This window comes from Equus caballus, chromosome 7 (assembly GCF_041296265.1).
Source record: "Equus caballus isolate H_3958 breed thoroughbred chromosome 7, TB-T2T, whole genome shotgun sequence".
Taxonomy (NCBI): Eukaryota; Metazoa; Chordata; class Mammalia; order Perissodactyla; family Equidae; genus Equus; species Equus caballus.
In genome coordinates, this window is record NC_091690.1 from 21507790 (window position 1) to 21535710 (window position 27921).

Genomic DNA, 27921 nt, shown 5'->3' on the forward strand with positions numbered 1-27921 from the left:
TAAAATCTTTGGGACATCAATGCTTAACTCAACCCTCAAACCCATGCTTTGCAGCCCTTGTGGGGTTACATCGGCTAGTACAGCTATGTAGGTTGTTTATTACACTAGTACTCAGCTGAGGGGGGAAGAGGGGGCTGAAATCCAGTCTAAGCTCCACTTGCCAAGGGTACCTTGGTGGGGGGCTGCCTGTGTCGGAGGAAGGGGTGCTTTTCCGGTTCCTACGATGGTGACATATGGGCTAACGGCAGCCGTGACTCCAAGGGCAGCACGAAAGGGAGTTATCAGTATTTCCCTCACTTGGGGTGGCAACTGGAGCACAGAAATGACAGTGCTCTGGGCAGCAGATCCAGTGGCTTTCAGGTATGTCTAGGTATGTGTATTCTGCTCCAGGTTTTTAAGTGAATTCATTGGTTCGTGATACCCTGCTGGGGGCATCCTCACTCCAGATCTAGAACTACTCTGGTTTGCAGCCCCTCTGCGAGAACTGAAGTCTTAACAATATTGAGTCTTTTAATTCAGCAACATGGAATATCTCTCCATTTATTTAGATCTTTGAATTATTTCCTCAATGTTTTGTAGTTTTCCGCATACAGATCCTGTCTGTATTTTGTGAGATTTATACCTAAGTACTTAATTTTTTTGGGTGCTATTATAAATGGTATATTAAAAAATTTCAAATTCCAATCATTCATTGATAGTATATAGGAAAGCATTTGATTTTCGTATATTGAACTTGTGTCCTGAGACCTTGCTGTACTGGCTTATTAGTTCCCGGTGTTATTTTTTCCTAGATTTTTGGGTTTTCTACATAGAAAATCATGCTAGCTGTGAATAAATACAGTTTTCTTATTTTCATATCTGCATACTTTTAGTATTCTTTTCTGATCTTATTGCATTAGCTAGGATTTCCAGTATGGTGTTGAGTAGGAATAATGAGAGAGGACATCCTTGGCTTGTTCCTAATCTTAGAGCAAAAGCGTCCAGTCTTTTGCCATTAAGTATGTTGGTCGCTGTTGGTTTTTGTAGATATTCTTTATCAAGTCAAGGAAGTTCCCCTTAGTTCCTAGTTTGCTAAGAGATTTTTCATGATTGGATGTTGGATTTTGCCAAATGCTTTTCCTGCATCAATTGATATGATCGTATGGTTTTTCTTCTTCAGCCTGTTGATGTGGTAAATTATGTTGATTGATATTTGAATGTTGAACCAGCCCTACATACATGAAATAGATCCCACTTGGTTGTGTTGTATAATTGTTTTTATACATTGTTGGATTTGATTTACTAATATTTTCTTGAAGATTTCTGCATCTGTGTTCATCAGAGGCATTGGCCTATAATTTTCTTTTCTTATAAAATCTATAACTGGTTTTAGTGATAGAGTGATGCTAACCTCATAGAATAAGTTAGAAAGTTTTCCTTCTGCTTCTATTTTCTGGAAAAGATTGTAGAGAATTGGTATTATTTCTTTCTTAAATGTTTCATAGAATTCACTAGTGAAACAATCTGGACCTGGTGCTTTTTAATTTTTTTGGAAGGTAATTAAATATTAATTCAGTTGCTTTAATAGATATAGGGCTATTCAGGTTATCTACTTGTTTTAAGGAATTGGCGCATTTCATTTAAATGATCAAATCTGTGAGCATAGAGTTCTTCTTGCAATTCCTTTGTTATGCTTTTAATGTCAATGGGAGTAGAGATGACCCTCTTTTGTTTCTGATATTAGCAATTTGTGTTCTCTCTCAATCTCTCTCTCATTCACCTGGCTAGAACTTATTGATTTTTATCTATCTTTTCAAAGAACTAGCTTTTTGGTTTTGGTGATTTTATTGTTTTCCTATTTTCAATTTTATTGACTTCTGCTCTAAATTTTATTATCTATTCTTCTGCTTGCTTTAGGCTTCATTCACTCTTTGTTATACAGTTTCCTAAGACGGAAGCACAGGTTATTGGTTTTAGATCTTTCTTCTTTTCTAATATATTAATTTAATGCTGTAAGTTTCCCCTTAAGTTCTATTTCTGCTGTATCCTATACATTTTGATTAATTGTATTTTCATTTTCATATAGTTCAAAATAATTTTTTATTTATCTTGAAGCTTCTTCAGTGAAGCATGGGTTATTTAGAAGTGTTTTGGTTAATTTCCAAATATTTGGGGGATTTTTCAGCTGTATTTCTGTTATTGATTTCTAGTTTAGTTCCATTGTGATCTGAGGATGTACTTTGTATGATTTGTATTCTTCTAAATTTGTTAAGGTGTGTTTTATGGCACAAATGTGGTCTATCTTGATGATTGTTCCATGTGAGCTTGGGAAGAACATGTGTTCTCCTCTTGTTGATGGTGTTCTATAATGTATATAATATTATATAATGTAAAAAAATAGCATATATTGTATATAGTATTCTATAAATAATTAGATCAAGTTGATCGATAGTGCTCTTTAGGTCATCTATATCTTTATTGATTTTCTGCTTGCTTGACTATCAGTTACTGACAGAGGGATACTGAAGTCTCCAATTATAATAGAGGGTTGTCTATTTCTCTTTTCAGTTCTATCAGTTTTTGCCTCATGTATTTTGACATTCCTTTATTAGATTCATACATATTAGGGATTGTTATGTCTTCTTAGAGAATTTAGCCCTTTCATTATTATGTAATGCCCCTCTTTATCCCTGAAAATCTTCCTTATTCTGAAATTTGCTTTGTCTGGAATTAATATAGCGAATCCAGCTTCTTTTGATTAGTGTTAGCATTGTATATCTTTCTCCATCCCTTTACTTTTATCTGAGTCTTTATATTTAAACTGGATTTCTTCTAGACAACATGTAGTTGGGTCTTATTATTTTTTTTAATCCACTCTGACAATCTCTATCTTTTAATTGATGTCTTTTGGCCATTCATTTTTACAGTGATTGATATAGTGATTATTGATATATATCGATTATTGATATAGACATAAATTATTGATATGTTTGTAACTGTTTTCTGTTTGTTATATATGTTCTTTATTCTCTCCACCCTGCCACTTTCCTGCCTTCTCTAGTTTTAATTTAGCATTTTATATGATTCCACTTATCTCCTCTTTTAGCCTATCAATGACATTTCTTTTAAAAGTTTTTTGGTGGTTTCCCTAGATTTGCAATATACATTTTTAACTGATCCAAGTCCACTTTCACGTAATACTGTACTACTTTATGTGTAGTACAGATACCTTTTAACAGAGCTTTTCAATTCTTCCCTCCCTTCTCTTGTGACATTGCTGTCATTCATTCCACATTTTCATATACTATAATCGCCCAATGCGTTGTTACTATTATTGCTCTAAAAAAACAGTAACAGTTATCTTTCAGATCAATTAAGAATAGGAAAATGCAAGATTTTATTTTATCTCCATTTATTCTTTCTCTGATGCTCTTCCTTTCTCTATGTGGAGCCAAGTTTCTGGCCTATATCATTTTCCTTCTACTTGAAGACTTCTTTTAAGATTTCTTACAAGACAGGTCTACTGACAATGAATTCACTAGCTTTTTGTTTGTCTGAGGAAGTCTTCATTTCCCCTTTGCTTTTGGAGGGATACAGAATTCCGAGTTGGTAGGTTTCTTTCTTTCAACACTTTAAATATTTCACTTCATTCTTTTCTTCCTTACGTGGTTTCTGATGAAAATTCACCATAATTCTTAGCTTTGTTCCTCTCTAGGTGAAGTGTGTTTTTCCCCCTCTGGCGTCTTTCAAGATTTCCTCTTTGGCTTTGGTTTCTGCAGTCCTGTTGGCATGGAGGTAGTTGGGAAAGGGGGCCCATTCTACAGTCTTATAAGTAAACCTCAGTCTTTTAGTGGGCCTGCATCTCAGGGCTGTGACCTTCGCAAGCATTTCCCTGGTGGTATAGCTTTGCTCCTCCCAGCTCCCTACCCTGGCTGCAGCATTCCCAGTCTATTTCCTTGAAGCCATGACCCCTATTGACTATTTTTCTCCTCCCTTAGGTGAGACAGAAGTGTTGGAGTTGGCTAGAGTAGGAGGAATTTCCTTTCCCCAGCTGGAATAAGGCTCAGGCAAAGTCTTTTCTCTTGAAGAATAGACCTTTTTTATGGAGGAGGCTCTGGTTGTATTTCACAGTGATTACTCTTTCTTTCCTCCTCTCAGAACCATGAGACACTTTTCTTTTTTTGAATCTTCACCTGTGAGAACCTAGTGATGTTCCTGGAGGTAAAGTGTGGGGATCCCCTGAGACTGTGGCTCCAGGAGTTTCTCACTCTATGCTAATTCATGCTCAGCCTCTAGCAAGTCATCAAAATTTCCATTTAATTATTGCTACCAGTTTATGGCTCCAGTGACTTCCATTACAGGTAAGCAGATCTCAGCCATCTCTCTCTGGATGTGCCTGTCTTTCTAGATTTGGAGGCTGTAGTTTGCCCCGTGACCTCAGTTCTCTGATGGGTCCAAGAAAAGTCAATGATTTTCCATTCGCCCAGTATTTTCTTGTTGAAAAGGTAGAAGTGATGACTTCCAAATTTTTTACATGTCAGAACTTAAGCCAGAAGTCCCCAACACATTTTTTTTGAGAACTCATACGTGTAAAAGCTCTTATCAAACTATAAACTATTATAGGGTCTTGGTTGATTTAATAAGTGGGATTAGGTTAGGGGTAAGTGGGAGAGAGAGTGAAAGCAGCCTTCTTCAGCTTCAAGAACGTAATTTCATTCAAATGGGAGATGGCAAAAACAGACATGAAAGAAAAGAAAGACAAAAACTGAGATGAAGAGAAATGTTCTTTCCCTTGTCCACCTGCCCTGCTTTCTCTCCCCATCTCCATTCCATCAGTCACTTCTCTGGTTTCTAGCAACTCAGTCCTGTTTGGCATCTGCTGAGCAACGAGCCCTGGGGGCCATCAGGCTGTCCACTTGCAGATACTTGGTGCCACAGTGGTTCAACCAACATGGGTTGGTTGGAAGGGCTCCAGAAGGGCCTTAGGGCTGGCTGTGACCCTAGAGCTCCTCCCACAGTAGGCACAATTACAGTGCCACCATCTCTGACTGCATGTACCCAAAAAGCATTTCCTTTACTAAGTTAATTTGGAATAAGAAATAGGATAGCCTTCACTCCTTAAAAAAAATGAAGGTGTCATTGTGAATAAGAGATGTCAGTTCACATAAAGAACAAATTCCGTTGCTCTCCCTCTGGGAGAGCCCAGCCTCTGCTGCCAGAGGAGGGGGCAGGCTGAGGCCAGCCGGAGTCTCAGCTCCACTCTTCTACAACTGGATGGCTTTAGTGTCTGACATAAAACTCACAAGGCACTCCAGGGAAACACTAACCTGGTGAAGAGGAAGGGGCCCAGCACTGAGTCTGACATAGGCTCAAATTCTAGCTTTTCTCTTACTCTCTGTGTGGGCTTGTGCAAGCTGCTTGATTTTACTTAGTCTTAGTACTGTTCTCTAATGAAATAATAGCTAACCTTTAAATAGTGCTTCCTATGTGTCAGACACTTTTTTGAAGTTCTTTGCATTTGTCTCATTCAATTCCTATAATAACATTTGGAGGTGAGTTAATATTATGATCCCCGTTTTGCAGTTAAGGAAATCAAGGCTCAGTCAATGGGGAGGGGGCAGAGATAAAATGTCCTTCTTAGGGTTGTTGGGATGATTATATGAAGTATACGTAAAGTGCTTAGTATAGTGGCTGACACCCAGTGAATATGCAGTATATAATAGTTTAAGAAAGTCTGACTCTACTTCTTTTTTTAAAAAACCTTTATTTTTTGTTGTGAAATTTAACACAGAAAAGTGAGCAAAACAAAAATGTACAGATCAATCACTTATCATGAAGCAAACACCTGTAAAACATCACCCAGGTTAAAGAAAAAATAGGATCACGCCCAGCCCCTCAGAAGTATCCCCACAATCCTACCCTTCTTTGCCTCCAAAGTACTAATATTTGACTTTTATGGAAATCACGACTTTGTTTCTTTTTATAATTTTATCACTATGTACACACCCCAAAACGCTTGTTTTGCATGTTTCTGAACTTTATATAATAAATTATGCATTCTTTTGTGTCTGACTGTATTTGCTCAATATTGTTTGAGCTTCATCCATTTTATTGCATGTAGCTGTAGTGAGTTTTTTTCAGTAAAGCTTTTTTTCCCCAGTAAAGCTATATATTGCCTTTTTGTGTGAATATACCACAATCTTTATTCATCCTGCTATTGATGGTCATTTACATAGTTTCCAGTTTGGGGCTATTACAAATAGTGTTGTGATGAACTTTTTTATACATGATTCTCAGTGCTTATGCCTGAAATTACTGATCTGGAATATAGAATATGTCTGTTCAACTTTAGTGGATACTAGCAATTAGTTTTTGAACGTTGTTGTACTATAAGTGTATGAGAGTTCCCCTTGTTCCACATCTTCATCGATACCTTATCTTGTGCACTTAAAAGCCATTTTGATGAGTGTGTTATTTTATTGTGATTTTAATTTGTATTTTCTTGATTATTAATGAAGTTGAACATGTTTTTATAAGTTTTTGGCCATTTGGATATCCTCTTTTGTAAAGTACCTGTTCATATTTCTTGTCCTTTATTCTATTGAGTTGTTTGCCTTTTTAATTTTAATTGAGTTGTAGATATTCTTTAATATTGAGAGTAAGAGGTCCTTTGGAAGTAACTTGATATTTTCTCTGTCTGGTATTAAGATTCCGTGTGTGTGTGTGTTTAGTTTTCAGCAGTTTAATAATGGTGTGCCTAGTTGTGAATATCTTTCATTTATCCTTAATATTAATTCTTAAATCTATGCTTTGATATCTTTCATCAGTTTTGGAAAATTCTCAACCATTGTCTTTTCAACTATTGCTTCTATTCTGTTTTCCGTCTCTTCTCCTTTCGGGACTTTAATTAAGTTCACTTTATCCTCTATATCTCTTACTCTCTCTTTTGTGTTCTTTATTCCTTTGTCTCTCCCTGTTCCTTTCTGGAAATTTTGTTCATAAATTACCCCTTCATCTTTGCTAATATGCTGTTTAAACCACCTGTTGGGTTGTAACTTTCAATTATTATAGTATTTAGTTTCAGAAATTCCATCTAAAGTTCCTAGCTCCCTTTTATATTCTTGAGCATAGGAAGCATAGTCGTTTTAAGGTCTAAGTTTGATAAAATTAATATCTGTAGTCCCTGTGGGCCTGGTTTTATTGCTTGGTCCTCTTGCTAGTATTGTCCATGTAGTCTTATTTCCTCATGTGCCTTCTTATTTTTGATTATGTGCTGGATATTGTATTTGCAAAATTGCTTGTAGGAATACTTTGAGGTTCAAGATATTATCTCCTTCCAGAGAAGATTTTTATATTTGTTTCTGCTAAATGCTTCGGGGTACTAACAGTTTGAAATCACTTTGATTCAGTTTTATGGTTTGAAATTATTTGAAGTTGAGCCACAGTCCCTAAGATGACCTGAATACTTCTGAGTCCCAAGCCAAGAGGATTCATTAGGATTTTTCCTATGGTGGTCTCTGGATTACTTTTTTTTTTCCCCAAGACTGCCAGAGGCGTTTATCACCTTCTAGGTCACCCCCCCTGGAGTTGGCAAACATCCCCAGGGAAAAAGCATCCCTAAATGCCAAGCTCACCAGGGATTCCATTTCTCCTCAATCCTGGAGCAGTGATTTTTCCCCTATTTTGTTAGCTCTCTGATGCTTCTAACAGATGTTCTTATATATTCCCCAGATTTTCAGTACCATCTTTGGTTCTCATGATGTAGTTTGCCATTATCAGAATCTTAAATCTCCCATCTCTACTACCCAAGTTTAATTGCACATTTCCTTCCCTTTCCCCTTTGTTTACATTGATAAACATACAGATTGCTTTAGCACTATGATTGCACCAGGTGAAATTTTTGAATGGATGATCTTCGTTTTCTGGGTTTTACTTCTTCAAATTTTGTCTGTCAGCCTATTTAGTATTCATCCTCTGTTTCAGATGCCCCCACCGTTACCCTACTGCTATGCTCACTTTCAATATCATTCCACTTCTTATCTTCCCTCAAGATAACAAAATCCCCTGTCTCTGTATAGGCTTCCTTGATCATCATAGTTTAATACGACCTTTCCTTCTTTTGAATTCTTCTATCAGTTTGTAAGTAATACGCCTTTAACTGTTAACCAGGTATATGTTAATTCATCTCTTAACATTTTTTGTGTGTGGATTGTAAAGTCCTTGAAGGAAGGCACACATTATCTTCTTTATAATCTCCTTAACTCCTGGCCCTGTACCTTGTACATAGTAGATGCTCAAAACATGTCATTGATTAAGCATCTGAGGTCTGGTTCGAAAAATTGTGCCATTCCCAGGTATTCACATTACATCACATCACATTGCATCTCTGTATTAATAAGGTTCTATTGCTTGCCCTGCTCACAGACTGCTACTCTGGGAGCCCCCACTGAAGGCATATACCCAAGCATGAGCCCCATTGCCCTATTATAGCTGCTTTGACTGTGTGTATCCCTGAACTTGTCACTAATCAGTTCCATTGTCAAGATTTTAAATAAAGAGATAAGGAGCTTGAAATTAGAATGCTTTAATAATAGCATATCTGCAAAAAGGTCATGTATATTCCATATAGGAGTCCATGAAGAAGAAGTAAAACTTATGGAGATGAAGAAACTGTGAGTAAGCAAAGGAAGCTGATTAATAAAGCAGAGATGAGAAAGGAATATTTATGCAAAGAGACTGAAAGAAATGAGAGTCCGTGTGACCTCTAGGTGTCAGCTTTTGTTCCCAGCAGTTTCTCAGTATCCTCTCCCATAGGGCTTCAGTCTCTGTGTCTGTGAGTTTAGGTCTTGCCTCCATACCTGAGGTAAGTTGTGTGGGCTTCTACTGCTGGTAACCAAAGAGCATAGACTAGAACAATAATACACATGTTCCTAATTGTATCACTTAGGGTGTTTTTCATTGCATGTAACCAAAACTAGCTCTGGCTATCTTAAGCATAAAGGGGGCATACTGAAAAGACAAAGCTCAGAACTGCCAGTGGACAGAGGCATGCTCTGAAAGACAGACAGGAACTGAGAAGCACTGAAGGACTAAGAAGCAGGAAGTTCAACAACTGCTCTTAGCTGGACTTGTCTGGCCAGTACAATTCCCCTCTTGGTGTGGACACTTTGAACTATTATTGGACTCCCCTGCTGGATGCCGCAGCTGCCTTTGTGAGACAATTCTCTTCATTCCTTTTTCTTGTGTTGTTTTTCTAGGACTGAAGCTACTGAATAGTAGTGTCTGATTGGCGTGCCTGACTGGGTGGGTCCCTGTTTCCACAACTGCCAGAAGGCAAGGAAGGAAAGATATTGTCCCTTTGGGTTTTGTAGTGGGAAACAGGGCTGTGTTCCTGATAAGATGATGCACCATAAGGGAAGTCCTCCAAAAGAAGAAGGAGGTTGGGTGTTGGACAGCCAACAACAACAAAGATAACTTTACTCTCCACAGGAACCTTTCTGGTTAAGGTGAATATATTAGAAATTTCAGCCCCCATATAAGGTTGGTGGGATGCAAAATGATTTGGTGGGGGGAAAGAAATGAAGCAATTCATTTGGAACAGCTCCTTAAGGATCGGCTATACATCTGGCATGTGCCTTGTTTGCTGTTTTCCCCTTCTTCCTGTCTGGAATAGGGACATAATGGTTGGATCCCCAATAAACATCTTGGGATCTTGAAAATGGAAGCCACACAACAAAGATGGCTAAGTGGAGAGAAAAAGGGTGCTACGTCTTTGATGATAAGGGAGGCACCATACCAGCCTCCACATTTCTTTTACATGAGTAAACCCTTATGTGTTCAAGACACTGTGGTCTAGTCTCTCTTTCTACCAGATGAACACAATTCCTCACAGATCCAGCTGTTACTATTATTCTTGTGATTTTTGTGTTGGTCACCAGATTGAGTCTTTGGCAGCATGGCTCTTGTTCACTGATTTCAGAATTCCTGTCATTCTCTGTGTTCTCCAAAGAGCTGAGGGGTGGATAATAATTTTTTTTTAACAAAAAAGCACTAAAATGAGTTGGTTATAGATGTAAAAAAAGACTTTCACAATGAACTTTGAGAAACTTGGAGATTCCCTGGCATATTACTCTCTCCCTGACAAGGACTCTGTTGTACCAAAGGGCAACACTGTTTTAGAGCAGATTACGTCCATTCGTTAATGATGGTAATGTGGGGTGGAGGTAGAAACTGAAGCATGAAAATCCAAAATAGAATCATAAAAGTATTTTTGATTTTTTAAATTTTGTATTTACATTTGAACAAAATCTAAAGATGACCGTGAATACTCAAGTTGGGGTAGCTAAACGTCCAGGTTCCTCTTCTTGGTGTACCTCCATTGTCACTGCTCAGCTCTGCCTGCTTCCCTCTGCCACTTGGCATGGAGAGCAGACCGCATTTCTCTCACACTAACCACTTCTTCTTATTGAGATCTTTCTTTCTTTTCTTTTCTTTTTCTTGGTTAGAAGTGAGTGCTGGTTTGGAGGTGACAAAAAAGGTGGCAGAACAAGGCTGAAGTGCGGAAGTAACTGAAAAACTTTAAAGGTAATTAGGTGTTCTGTTTTCTTTTTCTCTAACTCTTGCTGGATGGCAGGCTGCATTTAGGGATAAAACTAAACATGTTGATAATATTGCATGGACGTTAAACAAAGGAATTAATTAAGTAGAGGAGGCGATAATAGCAGAGAGAACTTTAAAGGATGGCTTAGTGTAGATTATCCACCAGAAAAGTGTGGGCGATATTGAGTATTCTGCAATTGGCAGCAATTATGGTGTTAGCAAGAAAATTAACACAGACAGCAGAAGCTTTCTAAGCCCAAAGTCTAATCCATGGGCAATGATGCTATCTCATCTTTCCCAGGTAAAATTTTCTTATTTTCTCTTCAAAATAAGATTTCAAGCTCCCAGAGGACAGAGTACCACATCCACATGAGTCCCCTGTTACAGCACCAGCAGAGAACTTTGAGCAGCAATGCTTTCCAAGTGTTTCATAATGATGTTTGCGAAGACAGATCTTCTGGAGTAGCTGAGTGTTGCCAATTAATTGATTATAAAGGGCACTGCCTGGCAGTTGTGAAGTCTGAGAGGCCTGGTCAGGGCCCTCTCTGGTTGATGAGGAAGGCAGCGTGAAGCCAAAGCCAGAGCTGGATTTTTCTGCTGCCCATGTGCCTCCCTATGCCTACCAGTATTTGAAGGGAGTTTCAGCCTGAAAGTAAGTGTCCATTCCTGGCGTGCAGGCATGTCCAGACATTTATGAAGACAAGGAGAGAGCAGGTCTCTGGAAGGGCTATTTTCCCGAATAGTGAGGAGTTCTGGGATAGAGTAAAGGCAAGGAATAATAAAGCCAGACACAGCGGCCATTCAGCAGACCCTTAGCCATCTGGGGGAACAGGAGGAGTAAGCCATTCAGGGTGGTAAAGAATGGAGGCACGTTCAGGGGCCCCAGGTGATGGCGGTGTATTCCAGGACTCACAGGCATATAAGGAAGTAGAGAAAACTAAGCAGGCAGTCCTCCTGCAGACCAGGAATGTTGTCCAGAAACAGCAGCCACTTCAATCACCCCTCTTCTTGGGGTTCAGCCTTTGCTTTCTTTTTAACATCTTGTTCCTTCGCAGCTCCTGATGACCCTCGCTCTACTCAGCTCATCTCCCCCTTATGGCTGCTGTTCACCCCCAACATTACCCCTAATGTGGATCCTGCTTTCTACTTTAGCTCTGAGGTTTCTCTGCTTCTGCCTTCTCTCCGCTTACTCCCTCTCTGTGGCCTATCTCAGGGATGCCCTTGGGCCAGTTGAGTCAATATGTAGGATGGAGCCTTCTTTGGATGTTATCTTCCTGCCAACTCACGTCCTGTTATGAGTCAGAAGTCTTTGGAGCTCACAGATGGGATTTTGTGCCTGTATCCCACCATTCATTTCTTTTCTACTCGAGTTCCTTGCTAAGGGAATATACCAGAGGGAAAAAGAGCCAAATGGAAAACAAAGCACAGTTTTTATTAAGCATTACCTTGTCTACCACACGATGGTAAAAATTGCTGTGGAAAATGTGGCTTAAGCTGGAAGAGTTCAATGGGGCTTCCAACTTCCTCCCTCTGCGTCTGTCTACCCAGTCTCAGGTGGGGAAGCTGGAGAGGAGAGGGTGAGGGAGGGAGGCCAGGCCTGACTCCGGGACACGGGCCCTGCCAAATGGGAAACGTCCAGCATCGCCTGAGAGGCCAGACTCACTTATTGAACCAGCTAGTTGGAAGAAAAGAAGCAGAAGAGAAAAACCTTGATCCTGATCATGAAGACACAGTTGCCCACTCGCTATTAAATGTGACCCTCTTAGTGTTCCACTGTCTGGTGTGGGAGCCACTAGCCACATGAGGCTATTGAGCACTTGAAAACGTGGCAGGTCTGAATTGAGATGTCTTATAAGTGTACAATAGAAACCTGATTTGGAAGACAGTAGAAATGAAAAGAATGTAAAGTACCTTATTAATATTTTGTATATTGCTTATGTGCTTAAATGATAATATTTTAGATATATTGGGCAAGATAAAATATATTATTAAAATTAATATTGCCTGTTTCTTGTTCCATTTTTAAAATGTGGTTACTAGATAATCTGAAATTACATATATGACTTCCATAGTATTTCCATTGGACAGCATTGCCTTAGTCCAAATATGTTAGCTGTCTGGGGAACAGCAGGGGAGGAGGTGGAGAGAGGCAGGGCTGCAGTGGGGAGAGGCAGGAGCAGCCGTCTCAGCAGTGCAGATTGCTGGTTTAATCAGCAGTGATCAGGGTCACAGGGTCACATGATCCAAAACATAGTAACCTCTGTGTAAGGAACTGCATATGGCTGCTTTCTTCAGACGTAGGCCCTGGGCCGGGCAGGCACCTGGGCATCTTAGACTCTCCTCCATTACAATTAAAGAACATTATTTTATTTGTTCATCTATTCAACAGACATTTATTGAGCTCCTGCTATGTGGTGGCACTCTTCAAGGCTCTGGGAATACAGTCTGGGGTAAAAAAATAAGAACCTGATCTTATGGAATTGATTCTAGCAAGGAAACAAAGACAATGAACAAGTAAGACACCCAGTCTGCCGATGTCATAGGGCAATAGTGCTAGGAAGCCAAACAAGGCGGGATAAAGGTACAGAGAGTGCATGGGGAGGTGCTGGGTGCTGTTATAGAGGGTGGTGAGGGAGAGCCCCACAGACATTTAGCGGAGACTAGACAAAGGTGAGGGTGAGAGCCGGGAGGATACCTGGGGGAGGAGAAGACTCTAAGGCAGGAGCATACATGGCATGTTCAAGGAAGAGGCAGGAAGGCAGTCTGGCTGGACAGAGAGGGGAGGTGCAGAAGATGGGGTTCCTGGGGCATTTCCTCAGATAGATGGGAAGTCATTGGAGGGATTGGAGCAGAGGAGTGATGTATCTGTCTAGGTCTTAAAAAGATAAGTCTGGGTACTTATTGAGGATAAAGTGGGCAGACAAGTCTGGAAGCAGAGAAGCCGTTTAAAAAGTTATTGCAATAATCCAGGAGAGCAACAATGAGGCCTTAGACCAGGGCAGTAGCAGTGATGGATGTGTCTTGAAAGCAGAGCTAAAAGGATTTGCTGATGGATTGGATGTGGGGTGGGCGAGAGGGCAGGAGTCAAGGATGACTCCAAGGGTCTGGGCCTGAGCAATTAGAGGGATGCAGTTGCCATCAGCTGAGAGGAGAAGACTGGGAGGAGCAGGCTCAGTCAGGGAAGATCAGGATTCAGTTTGGGAGCCTCCAGTAGACTTCCAAGAGGAGATGGCAAGTAGGCAGTTGGGTATATGAATCTGGGATTTTGAGAACAAGTCAGGCCTTGGGAAATAAATTTCTTAAGGCTCAAGGAACAAATGAGAGCCACAACATAGAGATACTAGCTAAAGCTCTCAGGGACCTGGGGAGTGAGAGTAGGTGGAAAAGAAGGCTGCAGCCTAGGACCCCTTCTCTTCCTAGGGGTGGGGAAGATGAGGAGGAACCAGCAAAAAATGCACAAAGAGAGTGGCCAGTGAGGTGGGAGGGGAACCAGAAGGCTGGAGCCTGCAGTGCTGGCATTCACACTCACGTCTGTCTGACCCCACAGATCACACTCCACCACCTACCTCTATTTTAACAGTTGCTGCAAAGACTTGTTGAATGTCTGGCTCTCTCTTCTGTATCCCCAGGTCTAAAACAGATTCTGGCATTTAGTAAAGTCAATAAATGTTGAATAAATTAATAAGCATTTAAGAAAGGAGAAAGACTAGTCTGGCATTTTTCTTTAGTTTTCACATGCATTGAAAATGAAATTGTTTATGGGTGAGTGGTTGGTTTTTTTTCTGGGAAAGGTTCACTCTGAGCTAACATCTGTTGCCAATCTTCTCTCTCTCTTTTTTTTCCCTTTGCCAAGCCCCAGTACATGGTTGTAGATTCTAGTTGTCCTTCTAGTTCTTCTATGTGAGCTGCCACCACAGCATGGCTGCTGACAGATGAGTGGTGTGTTCCATGCCTGGGAACTGACCCTGGGCCACTGAGCTTTAACCATTAGGCCATTGGGGCTGGCTTGGTGGGTTTTTTTAAACACTAATATTCTCTTGGGTTAAGGGGAAGGAGCAAGAGAGGATGAGGGTGACAATGGGAGATGGCAAAGGGGCACCACAGAAGGCAGCCTTGGTCTATGTCCCAAGGGTCCAACTTTGCCCCGTGCATAGGCAGAAATGATAAAGACTCTTGCCATCATTGCAAGCCAACAAGCTATGTGAAGGGTGAAATCACCAGCAGGCAACATGGGCATTCCCATTGTCCCAGTCACTCATGCTCCCCTCAGGGGTCTTAGCTGAGATGTCGCCAGGCACAGAGCTCCACCCTGAATCTGCACAAAGCAGAGCACCCTTGAGAATCATCCCCCACATTGACATCTCTCTGAAAATCAAACTCCATTTTGTGCTCAGCCAGAGTGGTTAGATAGCTATTTTATTATTGATCAAATAGAGCTCTACAGAGAGCCGCCCTGAGATGAGAAAAATCTTAAAAGGCCCTGTCAGCTAACTCAGGCAGCTATGATTCAAGTCAGAGAAACAAGCCCTGTGCTTATTTTAGGACCAGAGGCCTGACTGTGTCAAGACAGAAGCTGAAGAACTTTATCTCTGACTGCGCTGGATCAGGAACTCTGCGTAGCTAGAACTGGATGCCGCAGCCCTTTCATTACCGTGATCAGAGCAAAGCACACACACACACCTCTTCCCAGACCATGCTTCCTCTATGGGCAATATTCGGATTAACATGGAAAACTTCCGTCGTTTGGATGATTGCAAATGTCTAGGTGTTTGGCACTGTGTTCAGAGTCCTTGATGAGCCAGCGTGGGGCTATTGCCTCCCAACTTCTCAATATCTGTTCATAGGGAGGATGCAGATTTCTTTTTAAGAAAGCCTCCTTCATTAGCAAAGAAGGAGAGAGATAGGGATGTTGTACTAGGCGTTTCATGTTCCCTGCTCCATTTATTCGGCGCAGATAGGAATGAATTTGACCCATGTTGTATGTGCTCATAGAACTTGGGCCAGAGCACACGCTTGTTAAGAAGCAGAGATTGAAATCAGATCCAGGAGAATAGCAGAGCTGAGGTCCAAATTCACCACTTTATGCGCCAGAGGAGAAACTTCTAGAAGAAAGCGGGAGGCTGGAGATAAAGCTTAGGGGATTATTGATGGAATAAATGTAACTGGAAGAACAATCTCCTCCCCTCCTCCAATTCTCTCTTCCCCTAGACTGGGAAAAAGAATGGCACCTTGTTTGAGAACTTACTTAATCAAGCCCTTGTAAATGGTGATGTCAGAGCATCAGCAGGATCTTAGAACAGCCATTAAGGAGTGGGAGGTTCAGTAATAGGCCCATTTTTTACTCTCAGTGGCCCAAAGGATTTTTGAGAGGAGTTTGGGGTTTGGAGGAGAAGAATTGAACTAATACCCATCTGCATAGTGATGTAGGCTATTAACTCCATTGTGAGCTGAGATGGCCTTGCAAATTATGGAATGGTTACATCATGTTTCTTTTCCTCCTTATGGTCTGAGAATTAATGTTCATCCTTGGGAAGTATGTGTGTGTGTGTGATGTCTGCAAGGCTCTTTGTGTCTCTGTGTTTTGTGTCTGATTAAAAAATTTCTTCTAGACCTAAACTATCTACTATGGTAGCCATGAGCTACATATAACTATTGAAATTTAAATTAAAGTTAAAATTAAATATGATTGAAATTCAGTTTCTTAGTCACACTGGTGACTAGTGGCTACAGTGTACACATATGGAATATTTTTATCATTACAAAAGTTATGTGGGGCAACATTGCTTATGACCCTCACAAGAACAGGTGGCAAGTCACACCTGCAGAGTGACCTCAGTGAGGACTAAATTTGGAGTGCCAAGTCATAAGTGAATTGTGGTAGGGAATGATTCTTGATTGATTGATTGACCAAACGAATGAACACATGTGGTTAGTGGCGTGAGACAGGTGAGTGGGCAGCTAAGGATGGAGAAGGGATATTAGACTTTAAGATTTTTATTTTATTATTTTTATTTATTTATTTATTTTTTTGAGGAAGATTAGCCCTGAGCTAACATCTGCTGCCAATCCTCCTCTTTTTGCTGAGGAAGACTGGCCCTGAGCTAACATCCATGCCCATCTTCCTCTACTTTCTATGTGGGATGCCTGCCGCAGCATGACTTGCCAAGCGGTGCCATGTCCGCACCCGGGATCCGAACCAGCGAACCCCAGGCTGCTGAAGTGGAATGTGTGCACCTAACCTCTGCACCACTGGGCTGGCCTCATAGGCTTTAAGATTTTAGATGGGAAGCATGGAGCTAGCGGGGTGAGGGGCTGGTGTGGTGTGCAGGTGAAAGCCTTGGGGCTTAAGGAGCTCAAAGCACTGTGAAGCAAGAGTGTTGAGTGAGTCTCCAGGGATGACTGGTGTCTCCTTCCTTCTTTGTGTTGATTGAAAGAAAAGAGATGAGGGCAGGACCAGCAGATGGTGCCTGAGTCATCCTTCCTTCACCCAAGCATCTTGGAAGGTGGTCTTAACTTGACTTTGTTTTTCTCACTAAGTTCTTAGGAGAGTTGCCTGTAGACCCTGAGAGAGTCACCAAATAACCTTCCCCTGAAGGTCCCTGTATTAGTTTCCTAGGGCTGCTGTAACAAAGCGCTACAAATTGGGTGACTCCAAACAACAGAAATTTATTCTTTGGAGGCTAGAATTCCAAAATCAAGATGTTGGCAGGGCTATGCTCCCTCTGAAGACTCTAGACAAGAATCCTTTGTGGCCTCTCTGAGCTTCTGCAAGTTGCTTGGCATTCCTTGGCTTGTAGATGCATCACTCCAATGTCTGCCTCTGTTTTCACATGGGCTTTTCCTCGTACTTCTGTCTGTGTCTCTGTGCCCAAATATCCCTCTTTTTATAAGGACACCAGTCATGTTGGATTTAGGGCCTACTCTCATCCAGGGTGGCCTCGTCTTAATTGGATTACATCTGTAAAGACCCGATTTCCAAATAAGGTCACATTCGCAGCTTCCAATTGGGCATGAATTTTGGGGAGACACTATTCAACCCAGTACAGTCTCTGATTTAGAGGTCCCCTCACCTGCTGGTTTAATGCAAATAGAAACAAAGATCTTATATTTTCGTCTGTTTACTTAATTCATTTTAGAAAGTTTGTCAATGATCTACCATGCCCAAGACTGGATATACAAAGGAATAAACACCACCCTTAAGGTCCTTGCAATCCTCTGTGTGTTTTAGGTCTGAATTTCAGTTTTTCTCTGGGAAGGTGAGAGTGAGTCAAGAACCATCTTGTTTTTCGTATTTATGGAGTTTGGGGAGGCATGCAAGAGAAGAAATCTGAGATAGCAGTGGAGCCGGGAAGCTTAGGGGGCAAGCTTAAGGTGCGCAGAGCCCCACCTGTAGCCAAGCCCTTAGTTGGAAGGGCGTCTTCTTACTCTGGTTGCTTAAAGGAGCCTTAAAATCTGACCCAAATGAGGTGTTAACACATCACCTCCACATTATCCCTGTGCAAATTTCATTTTTGGGTGGTTATATGAATCATATCAATGGAACTCCCTTTGCAAAGGAAATCTATTTCGATACCATTATAATTTATGGCAATAAAGAATTTTAATAGACCCAAGATTTATCTGGATGTTATAATGAGCCATCCACACAATGGGGTTTTTAAAAATTATCTCTTTCTTAGAATTTCATATTGACTTAGCAAACAATAATGAATTTCCCTCAGTCCAACCCTGGAGGGATGGGGGCAGGGTGGAAGGAAAGAGCTGGGGACTGGTTTTTCAAATGCGATTGATGGGACTCAGATATCCAACTGGACACACTCCTGGCACTCTGCCCTCTGCCTCCCAGCTCCCCTCAGAGCCTGTCAGTCCTGCCGTGGCAAGTGTCTAATGCTCTCTGTTCCTTAGGAAGTAACCACTCGCGCATACTTTGTGTAGGAGAAAATGCCTACAAAATGGCTCTAGAGTTCATGGGGTCTGTTTTGGGTGGGCAGTTGAACTTTGCATTAATTACCCTCTGACTCCAATCAAAAATTTTCCTCTCGTAGTGAAGTGCTACAGGCTGGCCTAAATTCCCTCTGGGGTGGAAGTACATTTTGCTGGGACCAGATAAATCTGATAAACAACCTCACTATTGCTCACATTAGTCCTTTAGAAAGAGCTACAGTGGTTTCTGTGCAAAGCTAATGTGAATATTGAGTGTACCAGGGCTCTCTTTGGGTGACCTCCAATTACTGTGTCATTATTAACAGAAGCTCTTCTTCTGTTTCCTCTCATTATGCAGCTCGATTGCAGAGACTCCCTCTCAGCTTTCATGTCCCCTCCAATTGTTTACCACTGGTTGGTGAGCATTTGCTGGTGGGACCAATCTACTGGGTGCCAAGGAGTGTGGCCAGTCCTACGTCTTGTAGTTGAAGCATGTGTCACACTATTATTTTTCGAAGCAAGAAAATTGCAGTGGGGACAGAGAACACTGATCGTAAGAGAAGCGCTGCTAGAAGCAAGCAAATGGCCCCAAAGGTGAATTTCACTAATGCTGTGTTATCGTGAGAGCTCCGTCCCTTGCTAAAATCCATCCAGCAAACCTCATTTTCTCTCGTCAGTGGCAAAGGTCTGGGGAGGTCTCTCTGAGTCTAATGAGTCCATGGAGAAGCTGGGTCCAGAGAGGTGACCAGCAGTTGCACACCGTTCCTCTGACTCCTGCCAGGAATTTGAAACAAACTTTCTATTGAGCACAAAGATGACTTCCTTCCACCAAGACCCTGTACTTCAGGTGCAGAACTGTAACCGCGATGAGATAAAGTGAGAAAATGAGGCAATTAATTGAAGTGAGTGACGAGAACCTGCCATAGAGAGAGAAAACATTGTTTTTAACCCCCAAATTTCCAGGTTTATCTTTTAAAATATACGTCTAAATTCCAACCCTTCGAATAGACTCCAAACAAAACCCTTATTTGGCATAGTCTTAACTGTCAAAATGTTTGATTACACAAGGAAACGTGTGTACTGCTAATATTTTCAAACAGACGTGGTCGCTGCAGCATCACAGGATATGCAAACAGATGCCTCAGAGCTGAGAGGAAAGTCAAGTGTTTCTGAAGGGTTCCCACCCGTGTCGTCTTTTTGAGGGTAGACCCAGCCATTAGTGGAGAGATAGGAGATTTTTTCGAAAACACTTTGCTTGCTAAGATGGTCTGGGTAATAGAAAAGTGATTACGACGCCAGGGAAAAGGCTTAAGAAAAGTGTTTCTGTCTCCTGGCAGCACTTTACCTGTCATTGCAGGTGTGTCTCGGCTGCTCCAGCATCTTGGTCCCAAGGCCTTCTAGGATCAGCGCTTAGTCTGCAGTATGTGTTTTGTGAGTAAACATATAAGGCTTGGCTCGTCACTACAGCTTCAAAACAACTTTCTTGATGAAATTCATTTTTTTCAGCCATTAGTATAATAACCATAATCAATCTTCTCATTGCCAAGCACAGAATCCCTGTACAGCCAATTCTCCATGATGTAAAGTAACTGATATGCCAATCAGATAAATATTGTGTTAAATTGCACTAAACAACAGTGACAAATGGCGCGTTATACACACATTAGAATCGTGTTTTTCCTTAGATCCATCTCAGAATTCAAAGCCATCAGAGTGAAGCTCATTATCAAGTCTTGAGTGACAAGGGTGGAGGCTGTCAGGGTGTTTCAGTATTTACTGAATAACAAACCGCTGTAAAACTTCATGGCTTAAACAGTAACAATGTTTTATTTTTCATGATTCTGCACTTGGGGCTGGGTTCAGCTGGGTGGTTCTTTGGTCCCATCAGTGGCTGCTGGCGCTGGAACATCCAAGATAGATTCTTGATCCATGGCTTCTCTCTCAGCTGAGATGACTTGTATGGTTGGGGGCTGGCTGGGGCATTCTCTCTCTCTCTCTCTCTCTCTCTCCATGTGACCTTTTCAGTGTGTTGCTGGATCTCTTCTAATTGTGGCCCAAGGATCCAAGTGAGGGCATTCCAAGAGGACCAGCGCTAGTGTGCAAGCACTAATCCAACCTGTTTGTGTCATGCTTGCTGATGTCCCATTGACCAAAGCAAGTCGCATGGCCAAGCCCAGAGTCAATGTGGGAGAGGACTGCACAAAGAGGGTGTGGTTACATGGAAGCAAGGCTTGTTGGTGGCCACCAGAATAACAGTCTATTATAGTAGGAGTGTTCCTGACTGAGCCCAGGAAGTACACACACACACACACACACACATACACACTCACTCATGGAGACATGTACTATCTGGGGACTAGAGTATGTTATTCCTGGCACCAGGAAACTATCCTCTGTGGCTCTAAAATTTGCCTCTTCTCTTCTTCCTCCTCCTCCTTCTTCTACAGTTTTCTTGAGATATAATTTACAAACCATAAAGTCAACCTATTAAAGTACACAATTCAGTGGTTTTTAGTTTACAGAGTTGTACAACCCTTACCATAATCCAGTTTTAGAATATTTTTATCATACCCCAAAGAATATTTATACCCATTAGCACTTACTCCACATCCCACCCTCATTTCCCTTACCCCCAGCCATTTATGACCAATAATTTTCTTTATACATTTACCTATTCTGGACATTTCACATAAATGAAATCATACAGTATATGGCCTTTTGTGACTGGCTTCTTTTGCTTAGCATACTGTTTCCAACTTTTATCCAGCTTATAACATGTATCAGTGCTTCATTCCTTTTATTGATGAATAATATTCCACTGCTTGGATGGATATACCACATTTTGTTTATCGGTTCATCAGATGATGGATATTTGAGTTGTTTCCATTTTTGGCTCTTATGAGTAATGCTGCTGTGAACATTCATGTACAAGTTTTTGGGTGGACATATGTTTTCATTTCTCTTGGGTCGACATCTAGGAGTGTAATTGATGGGTCAAAACTCTATGTTTATTATTGTGAGGAACTGCCAAGCTGTTTTGCGAAGTGGCTGCACCATTTTGTGTTCCCATGTTTTCTTCTTTTCATACTAGTAGAGAACAGATACTCTGCTGGTTAAGATGGCTTGGCAAGGAGGATAGGAAAGACAAGATGGTATCTCAAAGCCACTTTTGCTCCCAGAACTCTATGATTCAATGGCGAATTCCCAATGCCAAAACAAATAATGGAATTAACAGAAATCTTTGAGTACTTTGGTGTCCTAGAGTCCAACTTCTAAGACATCAAAGGGCAACAGTGGTTGTGGGCAGTGGTCTAGCCTTCCTGGACAATGCATCTCTGCATGCTGGCCAGATTGGTCCATGCTTGGCACTCCTGCTGCCTGCATCACACAGGTGCCTCCTCCTCAAGGCTGAGGCATAGGGCCTTCAGAACACTGCCAGTGGGACAAGTTGAGGGAGGCTTGAACTGCTTTGTAAGAGTTTAGTAAACTTGTGTCTAACCAAGTTCAGTTTCCAGGCTTTTCTTATATTGCTGACTCCCAGCTCTACATTCTGGCCAAACAAGAAGTTTGTGCCCCACATTCCTGAGGTAGACCTCTGAAAGAGAACCATTTCACAGCCCGAAGAGTCTCCAGCATAGAAAATCCCAGCTATTATGTTCTGCTTCATGGAACCTAGTGGGACGGCTCTGTCATAAGAATCAAAGACTCTGAGGGACTAGGGAATTCAGGACCTAGACTGAGGAGATGCCATCTTCCTTGTTGGCTTGGCCAGAGGGCCAGGGAGCTATTTTCCCTCACTTCGTCCCAACTCCTCTGAGATAAACCTGAGGTAATGTCTCAGGTTTCTTTTCGATAGAAGGGATAGCCTCTTACCAGCCATGTGTGGGGGTGGCTGGATTTAGACGGCAGAATCTGTCCATTAACTTGGCATTCCTCATTCCAACCTGCCAGATCCCCTTGTTCACATTTACTAAGTCTCCTCAGGATCACGGCCTGGGATGGAAAGGCTACAGCTAGAACCTTGTACATTAAAAATTATCTTTGTAAAAATACGGTGGCTTCATTTTAGTGGATTCTTAAAATGTCCTAGAAGGATGGGCCCTTCTCTCAGGTTCTAACCTCTCTCTATTGAAATTGTCCATGTGCCTCTGTCTCCCACAGGAAGCTCTGGGCTACTAAGGTCAAGGCTGGCTTCCCTTACAGTTATCACTGCACATCATAGAGCAGGCTTGCAGTAAGCCTTTGGAGAGGGAATGAATAAATGAATGAATGAGGACAGTGATATGAAGGAGACTGTGTCTTCATGTATCTAGCGGGCTCTTGCATGATGGAGGGGCCAGTCTGGTCTATGTAATTTCCCAGTGAAGATCATGGCGCAGGAGATGGATGTTATAGGCAGATTTGCTCTCAATATAAGGGAAAACGTCCTCAGCATTAGAACTGGTGCCTTAAGAAGGGGTGATGTCCCAGTCACTTTGTGTTCAAACAGAAGCCAGATGTCCATCTGAAGAAACAAGCGAGAGGATTACAGCTAAAGGGCTGAATGACCTCTTTGGATCCCTTCCAGTTCTGAGGCTGAGAGCAGCTTCTGCTTTTCCAAACTAACCTTAAAGTAGATTCAACTCTTCCTCACAAATTTACTCCACAAGGTATTTGGGGAATATAGATTGTAGCTAGGTCTTGTAGTAGAAACTGGAGAAGGCAGCGGCTGTTCTGTCCCCCAGCTTCTTGTTGGGTGTCTCTCTCTGGTCTCTCTTGTTGGCCACCAGTACCTGGCCTCTTGTCTGTTTCCCCATCTCTGTGTCTCTCCCCATGTTCTCACTCTGGGATCTTCTCTCTCTCCCTCAGGATGTCTCTCTACCCTTCTCCTTTCCTGAACAGAGCCACTTGACTCCTTGGCTTCTCTAATCTTGAACACCCACACCCACCACCTCTGCTCCCCCCTAATACCCTTAACCTGTAAAGAAGCCTACAGCCACCAGGATCCATTCTGTGGAAAGCGGTCTATGTGTTTAATGACATGGAGTTTCTTTCAGAATCTTTCTGAGAATTCAACATTTTCAAATTCAGAGGAGAGTGGGGAGAGAAAGAAAAATGGCAAATGAGTTCATTTTTCTCTTCATTTAGAAGAGCCTAGAGCCTCTCTCCCCCCAACCACACAACCTCCTCTCCACCCGGGAGGAAGAGACCTGCACCATCTCACGTTGGTGAGGTGAGGGAGGGTGGTGAGTATCAGGTTGATATTTCCTGAGACATAAGAGTCCATGTCCTCAGGACCTTCCCTCGTCCCCGAAATTAGGTGACCAGCCCCTCCCCTCCTAGCTCCACATGCCTCTCCTAACCACACTTCCTCAGTTGTGGAAGGTTATTATATGTGAGGTTATTTAACTGGTTTTTGGTTTTTTTGGATTCTCTGTAATATTTTAAGCTCCATAACACTAGGGTCTGTGTTTGTTTAGATTCATCATTGATCCACACAGGACCCAGTGAAAATTCTGGGCATGGACCAAGTGCTCAGTTAGTATTTGTTAAAGGAATAAATGGATGGAAATAAGAAGAAAGAATATGAATTTTTTTATATGGACATATTTTAGATAAATACGGATTCATATGGACTACAGAGCAGTCTTTTGAAGGAAATTAATCCTGATGGTTGTATTTAATTTCAGGTACTGGAGGAAAAACTGGATGAAGCTCAAATAAGAACACCTACCATCCCCAGCCTCACTCCCTTTCACTTCCAAGGACCAGGGCCCACCCTTCCATTTCCCAGCCAAGACTGCAGATGCAGAGACTGGAGCCTGACCCTCCCTTTTAGGGAGCCTGCCAAACAGAATAGAGGGGCTTTTGACATGCCTGTGGGCATATTACAGGAAGGGACCCAAGGACAAGGACTTCTTTATTTTGTAGGGAAGGGGCCTAGTCAAAAGGAAAGGGAGAATGGTCAGGAGGATTGGTGTAGAGTGAGGGCTTACAGAGAGAAGACGAGAGGAAGAAAGAGAAGTAGGAGAGTTAGGGAGAGAGGGAACCTCCGTGCGTGTGGTCTTCCAGAAGCCTGTGCTATGGGATGTGCTCTTTGCGCAGTGCAAGGGGATGAGGCGGCCAGACAAGGGACCAACACTGATAAGGAGGGGTTCTCTACTAGTTGAATGGCCAGAAGAGGAAAGGGTTAGGAAGGAGGAAACAAAAAGAGTCAAAGTCAGGTACAGAAGGAAAATCTCAGGCAGGCCGGGTTCACTCATTAGCTTATTGGTTGCACCTGATATGAGCACTGGGCTGCTGGGAAATGATGCCTACAATTTCAGGGTAATTATATCCAACTATTGCACTCCCTCCTTCCCCTTCTCAGGTGTTGCCTCCAGCACCAGTTGCATGGTTCCACTCTAGACCTTGAAGAGTGGTGGGGAAGGAACAACAGTGCCAATGGAATCCTCGGAAGGGGATTCCAGAAGAAAGGATGGTTTCAGGAGATCCTTGGTGAAGGGGCTGTAGTATCTGAGAGTTTACCCCCATCTCCACTGGCTTGCCTGCCCACTGCCAAGCTGCCTATTGATATTTATTTGTTTCTGTTTATTTGTCAGGACCACATGCATACACATAGTTGCTGGCATACACAATTAACCAGGTGGAGTATTTCTGATTTGTGGTTTAACACTGCCCTGCACTTAACAGGTTTACGTCCCAGGGCCCCACGGCTGTCTCACATGGTTCCCTAGCAACCAAATGAGACAGGGAAATGTGCACAGTTTCATCACCACAAGATGTTAGGTCAATTAATATTCATTAGCAGTGCCTGTATTTGGCTGCTAGGAGACATTATGGAGAAAAAAATCTTTGTTGCCTGAGTGGGGGATGGAAGGAGTATAGGGACCAATGAATATGTATATTATGTACTGAAAATGTGTTTTCTTTTACTAGCACATTGGCCTGTCTGCACACGTGCATGCAGATTTTTTAAAAAGTCATCTGTGTATTTATAATTATCCTTCTAAGTTTACCATATAGACTTGTAGAAACAATAGGAAGGCTCTACCCCAAAATGTTTATCATGGCCTATTCGGGTCACCTGAAATTATATCACTAGTAATTATGTTAGTTAGTTTATGATTTTTCTTTTCAGACTCCATCGTATGCTCAATGGAGTCTGAAAAATACAAAAGAAAACCCAGAAATTTCCTATATACTCATCATGTAAAGATAACCACTATTAACCTTTTGGTGTATGCCCTTTTAGTGTTTTTTTTTCCTCTCTCCAGAGATCACAAACACACATACACACACACAGAGTCATATACAGTTTTACAAAAATCACATTCTCTATCTACTGTTTTATAGGCTGAATTTTATAATTTGACAATATTATTATGAATATTTTCTCTTGTCTATAAAAATTCTTCCATATCATTTTTATTAGTTGCATAATATTTCAGTGAATATATTTCCTATGGCTCATTTAACCAAACTCTTATTTTTATTTATGCATTTAAGTTGTTTATCTTTTTTGATATTATAAATAATGCTGCAATGAATGCCCTTGTACATCCGTCTTTGAGCCCTGGTCCAATTATTTCCCTAAAGCAAATTCCTAGAAGCAGAATTATACATTTAAAGGTCTTTGATATACTTTGTCATGTTTCCTTTCAGAGAGAAGGGAAAAATTTCCACTTCGACCAACAGCGTATGAAGGTGCCCCTATGATGTTTTTAATAACCCTACCAAAGGCCACATGTGAAGTCCCCAATGTCCAATGCCTAAGTTTTTCCAGAAATTTCCCTTTGCCGTACCAAGACTGGAGCTCTGAGCCTCTTTGAATGAAAGGGTATGAATTCTAAAAGAGGGGCATCTGGAAGTACAGAAGACTGGTGATTTTACCTCAGCTGGGCCAAGTGTTTCTGGGCAACTCATCCTCCGTAGCCCCAAAGTGTAGCCCGAAACCAGCCAGCACAAAGGAGCTCCCTGTGGTGACGATTCGCTCCACCCCCTAAAGGCTCCTGCCCACAGTGTGCTCCCCACAGGCTGCCACTGGCCCCAAGGTGGCCCCCACAGCTCTAGTTTCAGTCGCAGAGCTCTGGCAGCCTGAGTCCCAGCGCCAGGAAGATGATAGGGTGATCACAGAGGAGGCCCTGAGGGTCGCTGGTGGGCCTGAAGGGCTTGCCTCTAGGAGAGAGAAGGCAGGTCTCAGCCCCTTGGGAATCCTGATGAGGGAGACACGGGTCGTATTGGCAAAGGCAGGGGCACCTGTGGACTCAGAAGCCCTCCCATGACTGCTCTAATGTGGTACAGTTTCCTTTTTACTCCTAGCAAACAGAGAACTCCTTCTACCCTCAAGCTGGGTGAGACAGGAGGTGGGGCAGGGGAGTGGAACAGGAGGCCTGCTTGGCCCCTTTTCCTGGATTCTGTTTAGAACAGTCCTGGGCAAGGATGACCAACTACTGCCACCTGAACTTCCAGTTCAGTGGGACCAACACAAACACTTGTGCCCACTGGGCCAGACTGGACAATTAGTGGGCCTTGATGAGGTCTGATGGCTTGGGACAAGGACGAGTAGCCAGAAATGGGGTAGTACAGAGCAGTGATTCTCAAAGTGTGGTCTGTGGACCAGCAGCATGGCCACCTGGGAACTTATCAGAAATAGTTTCTTGGGTCCCACCCAAACCCACTGAACTGAAATCTCTGGGCGAGAGACACAGGAATCTGAGTGTCGAGTTCTGCCGCTGATCCTCATGTTTGCTCAAATTTGAGATGTTCTGATATGGAGCATGGGGACGTAAGTTTTCAGTCCTGACTTTATCTGCCATCCCCTGGACACCAGGTGAGACACTTTATCTCTCTTGGTTTTAAGTAAGGACAAGTAGACTTGATCCTTTTTGCTGCAACCCTCTCCTCTTTAGTAAATCATCTAAGTAAGGTAAGCGTGTGTGTGTGCACATGTGTGTGTTCACATGTGTGTGCTTGCATGTATGTATGTGTGTGTGTATAGGTGGCTAGTTTGGCCTGATTCTTCTAGTCCTTTCCCTTTTCTCTCCCATGAAGTGATAAAGATAAAGCTTGTTGGAAACAGTCCTGAGTGAAAACCAACCCATGATGCTTGCTGCAAAGTCCACTGGGGAAGAGGATCTGAGGGCCCCCGAGGAGACGGCTGGCAGATCCCAGCAGGTAACAGGTCTCCATGGAGAAGAGGGAGCGAGGGCCTTACATTCAGGGGCACAAATGAAATACTAGCTTGGATTGCGAGTGATTTGAATTTCTGTCAGCTTTGTGACTTCAGAAAATGCACAGTTCCAGTTTGAACTGCCTACAAGGTGCTTTTTCTTTCCTCTTAAGATTAGTTGGTTGAGCTCATGGTTCAATAAAACATTGCTATCTGGGTTTAAGAATTCAGCAAATTAGTGAGGTCCACTTGTTTTGGGGTGTTTCCTA

The 27921-nt window shown here is 42.2% G+C and overlaps 1 long non-coding RNA gene across 2 annotated transcripts in view; it reads left to right on the plus strand.

The window, feature by feature from the left end:
- LOC138924973 (uncharacterized) overlaps positions 1-27921 on the plus strand; it is a 76651-nt gene that overhangs the window by 36531 nt on the left and 12199 nt on the right. For both annotated transcript variants that reach the window (XR_011440464.1, XR_011440465.1), the window contains exons 3-5: positions 10485-10563; positions 18860-19095; positions 19859-27657. This is a non-coding gene — a long non-coding RNA (uncharacterized lncRNA). The remainder of the gene's footprint in view (positions 1-10484; positions 10564-18859; positions 19096-19858; positions 27658-27921) is intronic.